Source organism: Chiroxiphia lanceolata, chromosome 15 (assembly GCF_009829145.1).
Source record: "Chiroxiphia lanceolata isolate bChiLan1 chromosome 15, bChiLan1.pri, whole genome shotgun sequence".
NCBI lineage: Eukaryota > Metazoa > Chordata > Aves > Passeriformes > Pipridae > Chiroxiphia > Chiroxiphia lanceolata.
In genome coordinates this window covers 13,548,733-13,558,827 of record NC_045651.1, presented here as the reverse complement: position 1 = coordinate 13,558,827, position 10,095 = coordinate 13,548,733, and positions in this window count along the sequence as shown.

Here is a 10,095-nt window from a genome sequence, read left to right as displayed (position 1 = left end):
GATACCAATGTTGGTCCTGGGCTTCAAACCCACCTACAGAAAAGGGAGGACTTTCATACTTGCAGCTTCCTGTGCACATGGAGGCTCAAAACTGTTGACATTTCATTATTTTTATCTGAATTCCTATGAAATAATTTCTAAAATTGTTCCTCATAGTAAATTAGGCATTTTAGAGTTTCAATTTATTTTTTTAAACAGCTGGGTTTTCTTACCCTTTTTGTATTAATCCATGGTATTTCCAATGGTGAATTTGTTGCATTGTAATTTTGATTTACAGAAAACCAATATTTTAATCCAACTTCATGATTTGCCCCAAATCATCGTCTTCAACAAAAGTTTTATTTGTAGTTGATCTCATGATATATCCATATGAAAATAGGAAAGTGAAAGTAATATAAACCAACTGTCATCACTCCAAAACAAAATGAAAAAAAATCCAAAAGCACAAATTCCAAAAAGATTCAGTGTTTTTTAAATTTAAATTAACACAATATTACTGAGACATAGAAATCAGTTTAGTGCAAATAGCTTTCCTGTAGTGAATCTGTTGAGTTGAAAATATTGCAGCCAATGTTATCTGAGACCAGCAGATAACCACAAATTAGGTATGAAAAAGTAGCAGTAATATTTTCATAGTCATGACCAGAAATTCTGGTACAAAGCTACTGGCATGCAAAAGTTTTGAAACAGAGCAAAGATGAATATAAACAACAAAACTGGTATTAGTACTTTCCTTTAGATTGTCCTGCCGTCCTCTCTCACCTTGTAAACCACCTTCATGAGACCTCATCCCTTCTGTTTTTGCAGCAGTGAACCTGATAGGAAAACAGAATGATAATTAATTTAATGTAAATGGGTAATTGTGTCCCACCTCGATTCCTCCACTGTTCTCAGCTCTGTGCTGAGCTCTGTGCCTTCCAGGAGTGCAGTGAACAGTGTGACTTGCAGCTGGCACGTGTTTGTTCTCTCATCCCTCCTCGGGGGAAATTACTTTCAGTCGAGTGATTTGTTAGGAATTCTTTCTAAATATGTGCACATAGGATGCTAAATATTTGCTAGAAAAAGGCCAGGCCAAATCAATTCCTCCTGGAATGGAGGAAAATGAAGTTTGTGGGGATTATTTTGTCTCACGAGTTAGAACTGTAGCAGTTAGGCAGAGCAAAGTTGTTACCCTCACATGAGATGTGGTGCTGCTGACCACAGCTGGTGTGATCCCTTAAGGAGGCTGTTAGGGGGCTGTGTGTCATTGAATGTGGAGGTGAGGGCTAAGAGACTGACCTGTGCCATCAGAGAGAGGAGAATATAAGATAACTTCAAATGAAAATATTTGGTTCTTACTCAACTTGAGCAGAGGAGCTTTGATGTGCCTTGGCTAGGAGATAAATCTGGACCATGGAGTCCAGATTCAGATAATTATGTTCTCAGAACTGTTTCCATCTCATCCAACACACAAAGTAAAAAGGAGGACTTGTTCCTCCTGAAACACAATGTCTTGAGAGTGTTCCAGGGTAACGAACATGTCGTATTTATTGCCCTGTGCAGATTTTTTGTGTGTTCCCATATGTAGAGCTTTGTCCCCAACAGCTGTTGGCATCTGTCTTCCTTTCACTGCTGCCTTGTGGGACTCCTGGTTGTGCTCCATGCATCATATCTCTGCCTCACTGATTCTGCACTGATCCAGAGGCACAGCCTCTCTGGGAAGAGTGTTTCTTGTCCTCACCTTGTTTTCTAGAGAGGAAAGAAATGAGTATAAGGGAAAACACAAGATACAATGATGAGCATTTCACTGCTTTGTGCCTCAGCAGTAAAAATACATAAAAATATCTCCTCTATTTAACTTTGGGGTTCAATTTGTGACTGTTCATAAGGGCAGAAGCTGCTTCAGAAATGCATTTTTTTGATTGTACATTTCTGTAGTATCTTTAAGAATTATCACAGTTTTGAACTGTGTTTTTCTATACATCTGAGGGTTTTTTTGCACCTCATTCCTGTGGCAATTTGTTTTCCCCACCAACAAAACATTTACAGGTACTTTAAGCACTGTTTCCTTATACCAGTGTTTTAAGGGTAGAAATTGAGGGAATTGTTTTTGGCAAAATAAATATTTTGATCTGTTACAAGAATCATGTGTTAGGTTAGTAAAACATTGGTATGTAGTAGAGGTTTTTAGGAATTGTGTGTGGCCACTGAGGTGACAATTTTTTCTGGCTTCTAAATAACCTCATCCAGAATTGACTCTCAGCAGTAAAAGTTCTTCTCCAGGAAGCTTGTACCTGGACAGTGCATCCTTCTACCATGGGACAAATCAGTAAATTCAGCAGGTTTGGGTGGAAAATAAAATCAAAATGAAGGTGATCTCTTCCTTATGTAGCCCTTTTGCCTTCCCTCACCCACCATCTGCTCGCTGCTGTTGTGCTGAGCATCCACCTGGCTCTTAGTACCGTTCTCCCCCTGGTCCAGAGCATTTGCTCTCAGTTCCCAGGAGGGCTCTAAGCTCTGAAGCTCTGCTTGAAACTGCTGTGCTGGGTGAGTTGTCTGTGTCATTGCTAAAACAAAGCCTCTGGTGCCTCCTTGTAGGGGAGTTAAGGGCCGCAGGGAGCTCTTTGGAAAGGATGAGCAGCATGAAAGATTGGTACTTTCACGTGCTGGTTTCTGTGAAACACTGGACACCCAACTTCAAAATGTTCTTAATTTCTGTTGGCTTTGCCCTAGAACAGGCTCTGTTCCCATCAGATAGCAAGTGGACAAGTCATGGCTATATGCAGGATTCTGGATGAGGCTGCTTTTTGTAAGGCTGAGTTGTTTCAAGGCAGAGGGGGGAAAGTGCTACTCCCTTTCCTTTGCTCTGTGACTTTCATGCACCCACATGTACACTATTCTCTAAACACTATACCAGCATTTGGAAATAGGTTAGAGGGGAAATTAAAACCATCAGCTTACCGTCAAATACCCTGTGAATATGATACTTTTAAAATAAAAACTCTTATACATGTAACGAACAATAATCTGCCTTTCTTCGGGCTATTGACTTTCCTATAAAGAACAATGCAGAGCAGTGTCCTTCCTTCAGAAATCTCAGAGGCTGTTAAACACCACCTCCTGGGAGGACCTTGTTCTCATCTAGGTATGATGGTTTTCTGACTAATTTAAATTTATCCTTATTCAACTTCATTGCTGTCGGGGCTGCTATTCAAAATAGAGCTTTCCAATAGGTGAAAACCTCTAAATGCTGAATTGGAAAGAGGCAGATTTATGCCAGACCTTTTAAGTGACTTATTTAAAGGTCCACTTTAAAAATTAACATGAGTTAGTTTCAAGATGATATTTCTATATGAAGTGTCTTTTAGGCAAGGAATTTCTTTTCTGCTTATGCTGTTGCCCTTCCTTCTGTATCTACCTGTGCAAACATCCTTTAGAATTCAGTGTGACTGGATAACATGCAGTCATTAACTTTGCTTTCAGGTTTGTGGATATCTTCAGTGCTGAGGTCGTGGTACCCTCTCTGTAAGGGATCTAAAAGTAATTTTGGGCTGTTTAATGTGATTTGCTGTCTTCTTTTCAATATTTTTGTAAAGGATGGTTTTGCAATTTTCTAGTATTTTCTTTATAGAGACCTTTCCTTTGTTTAGTCCCCTGTGAAGTTTGTGATTTGCTGTGTTAGAAAACATAATGTTTTGCAGCAAGGCTGCTTTGGTTTGATTCTAAACGTTTCTCTGTCTCTATTGACACTGATGTCAATAAAAAGTCTCAGGCTGTTAGGAGAAGGGAGGTTATTTTCCTTGCACATCGATGGTGGCATCATGAGTGAATTCTGGGTCCCCTGTGAGCCTCCCTTGAGCCCGGGGCACGGTGGCTTTCCCAGCCCTGTTGGTCTCCTTACAGTTAGCTGCCACTTTTCAGTTGTTGCTCAGTTTGCCTCATGGGTGACATCATATCCAGCTGCTGGTGAGCTGAATGTGAAGTCAAGGGAAAAGAATGCAACTTGACTCAGTTGTATGATCTGGTTAAGCTCTCCCCAGATAGCAAAGCTCTTACTTTCCTCACTGGAAAAAGAGAGGAGGATGGAAGATAGAAGAAGCAGTGAGAGCTGCAAGGTTGAGTGGTTTTCCAAAGGATTCTGTGAGAGATCAACTGCTCTGAGTCAAGAAAGCAGGAGCTGAGAGCAATTTTGCTCTAAAACCGACTTAATTCCAAGCACTACCATGAAAAGTGATGACGTGCTGTGATAAAAATTGTCATGTTTATTTCTTGGCATGCTTGGGTAGTAATGCACTGTCCAGTCAGTCTCTGTTGGCTTTGGGGTTTTTGCATCGTCCTTCCCTTGTTAGTAAATAAACTACAACATTCCTAAAACTTTTCTGAAACAAATCTGGGATTAGCCTAGTTCAGGGAGCATCTGGATCACTAGTGCTGTGTGCTGTGCAGTATGAAGATGTCAGGAGCTGTCTTTCTGATGCAACGGCTGCCCAGGGAAGTGGTGGAGTCACCATCCTTGGAAGGATTTAAAACACATGTAGATGTGGCACTTAGGACATGGTTTAGTGGTGGACCTGGCGGTGTTGGGTTAACAGTTGGACTTCATGATATTAAAGGTGTTTTCCAACCTGAACAATTCTATGAGTGGTGTCCTGGGCTTGGTTTAAAACTCTGATATATGTGTCCAGTTCCCATCTGCTTTGTTGTTACTTAAATGAAAAATGCCCTCCTCTTGCTTTCTAGGCCCTCCACCCTTCTTCTGCTGATGCTGTTGACCTGGGTTCCTTGGTGCTCTGCAGTCTACCAAAAACCTGCAAAATTATCTACTGCTTCTGATCACAGTCTTCTCCCATCCAGGGGATGGTCCTTCCAGTCCTGTCTGGTAAGTCTTTCCTTTCAGATTCAAGTAAGCCATGATACCTGTGAAATTAGATAGGTAGATCCCAGGGAAATCCACTTTGGGAACAGTAAAACAAAATGTACTTTGCTCATTCAATATTTTTCTTCATTGAATTGAAGGCAAAAAATAATGAGTAAGATATTTTTTACCTTCTTCTGTGTAAAGCTTGAAACAAGCTGAGATGCCAAAATCAGGCATTTAAAGTTCTAAAGAACTTGATTAAAAACCAGTGACATTACTCAGTTTGTGTGAAAGACCAAAGATAACATGCAAATCACCTTGTTCCTCTGATATCTGTGCAAAGCTGCAGTGGGCACTGCTCTGACATGGCACCTGGAGGAGTCCTGGGGAATCAGGGCAGACTGAAAGGATGGTTCCCTCCCTCCCTTATGTTTTTCATAAATGCCACCTCAGACAGTCTCCCAACAAGGAAAACACAGGCTTTTGAGTGGAGACAATTTCCTCCTTGTGTTGGATGTGCAAATACTGAGTTGCTACTTAAGGAGAGTGTTATGTGCTTGTTGTCTGAGGTCTGTTTGCTTTCAGCACGTTCCCTGTGTGTGTGACACTGGAAGCTAAAGAAAGCTGCTAATGTGAATTGTCTGGGCAGCTGCTATTGAGTTTATATGGCTGTCATAACTTCATATAAACCTCTATCAGATGTGCCAAACTGTCAGCACTATGGAACACCGGGCCAGCTCTCAGAGGGTCCAGCAATTTCTTGTGGCTTAGGCAGTATGTGAGGAGCTGCTGTTTTTACCCTGCTGATTTCTAAAGATGAGACTTTTACTTAAAAATTCTCAGCAACATCTGGAACTCTCTTACATCCAGCTGATGGGGGAAAGTTATTAACCTTGGGTGAGCAGAGTTTGCTTTTTAAAAAATGAATCAAAAGAACATGTTTTGATACATTAAAAAATGCGTGTCATAAAACTGCTGTTTCTGTGCCTGCCGAAGCCAAGAACTGTTCAGGCGTGTGAAAGAGCAAAGAGAAAAATGCCAATAAAAACTATCCAAGCCTAACAGAAATATTAGGAAAGGAGATGAAAGACAACCACCTGGGATGCTCATGAAACAACTGATTTTAATCCCCTGCTGGTGCTACATGTTTCCTTAGAAAGGGAATTTATAGATAAAGGAAAGATTGCATGGATAATGTGCTTGGTCAGTGTTTGCAACCCTCAGCCTGGGGCCAAAAACTCCTTGAAGGCAAGGAATGGTGCTTTCTTGTAGATGGCAGGAATTCACCTATTTCTTACATCTCCTCTGCAGATCTGCTAGTGCTTTAGGGAAGGTGTATTGGCCTCCAATCATACAGAAAGGAGGCAGCAGTGATCACAGACAAACATGCACAAGGAGGTAGTGCAATAGACTTGGGAACTGTTCAGTCTTTGGAAAAATGTACCTGAGAGAAATTTGTAATGGATCAGAAAGACTAGGAAGAGTTTGGAAATGGCAGCACCAGCTTTGAGAGATAAAGTTTGTAATACAGTGGGCTTATGAAAACCTTCAGGATTTATCCTTATGCAGCAGTATGAGTTTGGACAGTGGCCAGGATACCATCTGCAAGTGCCCAACAAAAATTCAAAACGCTTTATAGACTGGATATTGCTCTCCCTCCACTCCCCAACAGCAGTTCCAGCCAACTGGGAACTGAGGAATTTTATAAGATTAGCAGGCTACAGGCTACAAGCAGAGAGCTAACCTTGTCTGCCTTCAAAGCCAGGGGTATAATCTCTAAATTAAATTTACATGATTTATCACATCTAGGAAGATTGGTGAAACAACCAGAAAAACTAGAAGAGTGGGGAGGAGATGACAGCCATTGGACTGGAGGGACTTTCTTTCATCAGTGGTAAAAGGCACAACTCAAAACACTGAAATAGGATTAGTAGTGGGTCCCCAAACCAAATTGTTCTAAAACACAGAGATGCTTAATATGTTATTTTCAAAATGCAATATCTTAGGACAGCGACCCATCTGTTGTCATGGAGGAGTCAGATGGAAAGTGCATTAAAAGTTGGAATTAGTCCCCACTGGGAAAACTGCACTGAGTCATGGTGATATATGGGATCTGAACAAAGGGAAGAGAGACAATATTTTCCCTATGATTTATGCATTGCATAGTCACTGCCACTTTCTACAGCATTTCTATTCTCTTGGCTGCAGACAACAGCAAAGAGAGGTTCCCCCTGGCTCCTTTGCAGTCTCATTACACTGAGGGTTTAGTGATGGAGAAGCTCTGTTAGGCTGGTGGAAATATGTTTGAAAGGCAGGGAGAAACCCATACAAAATGCAAAGGCCAACAAAAACTGATCTAGGGGAAGAAACAGCAGACCTGATGCATTTTATTTGCTTGATGCCTTAATGTAGAGTCAATACACAGAAGGATGGTTCAGTTGAGCATCACAAGAATGTTGCTTCTTCACAGTCAGCTTTCATGATATCCCATAAAAGGCCTTATACAACTGTAAATCTGTGGAGAACAGGGAACAGGGAATTTAGGCTGTGCAAGATCAAGCTGCTTTTTGAACAGTGTGGGTTTACAACCAGGCTCAGTCTATGGGTCAGAGAGAGCTAAAACCACGCTTATGTCTGTGTAGATTAAATTAGAACTGGACCCAGGATAACTGCAGCTGCTGAGCCTTTGGTGCTCAGAATAAAAGTCATCCTGTCTTCCCCTCTGTGATCCCCTCTCCATCACTTCCCACTGCTGCTCAGCTCTAGAGGCAGTTTGCCTTCATTCAGCTGTAGGCTCTGATTTTACTTTGCTGGTTCTTAAATAATAGCTACAGCTAAGAGAGGTATAAAGCCACATCCTGAAAACTTACCCCACACAACTCACAAAGGGACTGATTAGAGCTTTCTTGTTATCCCTGGGAAATCTGGGTACCTCCTAAGGAAGAGCTATGAAATTGTTTCCCTTGTTAACTCCTGGGATCTTCTTAGGAATCCTATCATATTTCATTTTTATTACCTGTTACTAGAACTACCCAGGTGGCATATTGAAGAACACTTGTCAAAAAAGTGTAGCACTGTTTTTTTATTGGGAATAAAATGAAATTTATCTCATAACCTAATCTCCTTCTGAAATTACTATAGATCCAGGCAAAGAGGAATCGAAGATAATATATTTTCTTCATTTATTGCATTAGCATTCATCATCTTTCCTTGTATTTTTCCATCTGTTTTTCAATAAAACCCCAGGTATTTAAAGGCTACTAAAGACCATTTTGTTTTGTTTTTGCTGAGTTTTGCCTAGTTAGCTGAACCTGGCATGTGACCAGCCTCACATCCACACAGTCTCTGTTAAAACTTGGTGGGGTGCCACTCCAAGGAGACACATCATTAAATTCATGTTGGTAAATGTTTGTCACCTTCTCAGGAGCTCTGCAGTGATTAAGGTTGGGATTTTCCTCACCTCATCTCTGAGCCAGTTCCTGGATCCATGCTAACAGGCACTTTCACAGGTAGCCAGGATTGCTTGCCCTCTACAGTGTCTTTCTCTCTCTCTACTGTTGAGAGAGGCTGGATGACAAGCCTAGGTTACATACTTCATTTTTTTTTGATGCTTAAAATGAGATGAATTCTATCTTCCAATTCCTTCAAAACTGTTTTCTTGGTTTTCCTTCCCCGCTGCCTCTGGCAAGAGCCTGTTTCAGATCAGTTCTTCCCTTCGTGAAGAGATTCTCGCGCAATTCCTCCCAGGCTTGACCTTTCCTGAGCTTTTTCACTTATGCCACCCGCTTCCCACATTTGACATAGCCCTAAATAGTTTTGTATCACTTCATGAATTCTCTTTAGGTTTGTTTTACCCCATTCACCTCCGAGTCTCCTCTCTCCCAACAAATACAGATCATGTTTGCCCAGCACTTCTGTTGTGAGGTGCCAAGCTGCTGAATCAGTCTTGTATTGCCTAAACTCCTTCCTCACAGCAACATCTTCTGGGCCAAGCTTGGAGTGTGACAGTGAGGGATAGGAAGGACACAAGGAAATTATTTTTCCTTGGCTGAGGCTCTTGTGCTGGAAGAGCCTTGGTGCAGCTGAATGTCTCCAGAGACACAAGGAGGTTGCTGAAGGCAGTACAATAGCTCCATGAAGAGGGTTTGTGCCAAATTTATATGTTGGGAATTTCTGGGGAAAATGGAATGGATTAGTTGCTCTCTGTTTTTTGTTTGTTTGTTTGTTTTCCTGAAATAAATATTTGGGAACCTCAGGTACACCAGAAAGATTGAAGGGTTGGCAAGTAGCTTCCAGGCCACATTCACGTATTTCCCTCTTCTTTATTTCTTTTCCTGTCCAGTTACCCTGAAATCCACTTTCCTATTGTCTGTGTTGTTTCTTTAGCTTGGACATCAGAATACTCTGGAGGGAAAGGCCACAAAAGCAGAGCATGGTTCAACATTACCCGAATGGCACTGTCATAATATGCACTGTAGTGTGGGACTGGCTTTGTGTGATCACTTATACAGCAGTGTATATTGCATAAAGTGGAGCATCTTGGTCACAATCTCTGTTTACTGCTTGCTGAAATCTAATCCTGTGCCTTTATGTGCTCCCAGGGGCTTTTAGCTTAGGTACACGCTGAGCCTTGGGACAGCAGAGCAAGGAAGGCTGGTGTGAAAGAGGTAGAGTTGATTTTTTTGAGGAAAAAGGCTAATGAAGAAATGGGTGAGAAGATAAGCTGATTAACATTCTGGGCTTGCTCAGATGCATAGAGGGAAATTAGTCTTCCCTCTTGTATGAGGGATGGTGTGGACACATCCTACCACACTCCAGCTTGTCCTTTCACTGTCTCAGCCTGTTCCTGAGACCACCAGGCTGAGGTTTGTAGTGCATCCACCTCCTTAGCTCTGTGCCTTCTATTGGAGTTGTGTCTGGCAAAGCTGGGTGATCTTGTACTGAGAGGGAAAAAATATCCACTGTAAACCTCACTCAGAACATCACTGATCTGGAAGAACAACTTCCAGGAAGCAGGTGAATAAAGGATTTATCAAAGGTAGTTTTGACCCTTGACAGGGTCATATTAAACACCTTCTTTCTTTCTGGCTGTGTGTGGTCTTGAGAGACTGGTCACAAGGCACTGATACACAGTTTTCCCATCTTACTCTCCCGTACCTGAGCCACTGTGAGAGAGTTTCAGTCTTTGTGGGCCATTCACTTAAGAGATGGACCCGGTGATCTTGTGGGTCCCTTCCAACTCAGAATGTTCTGTGATT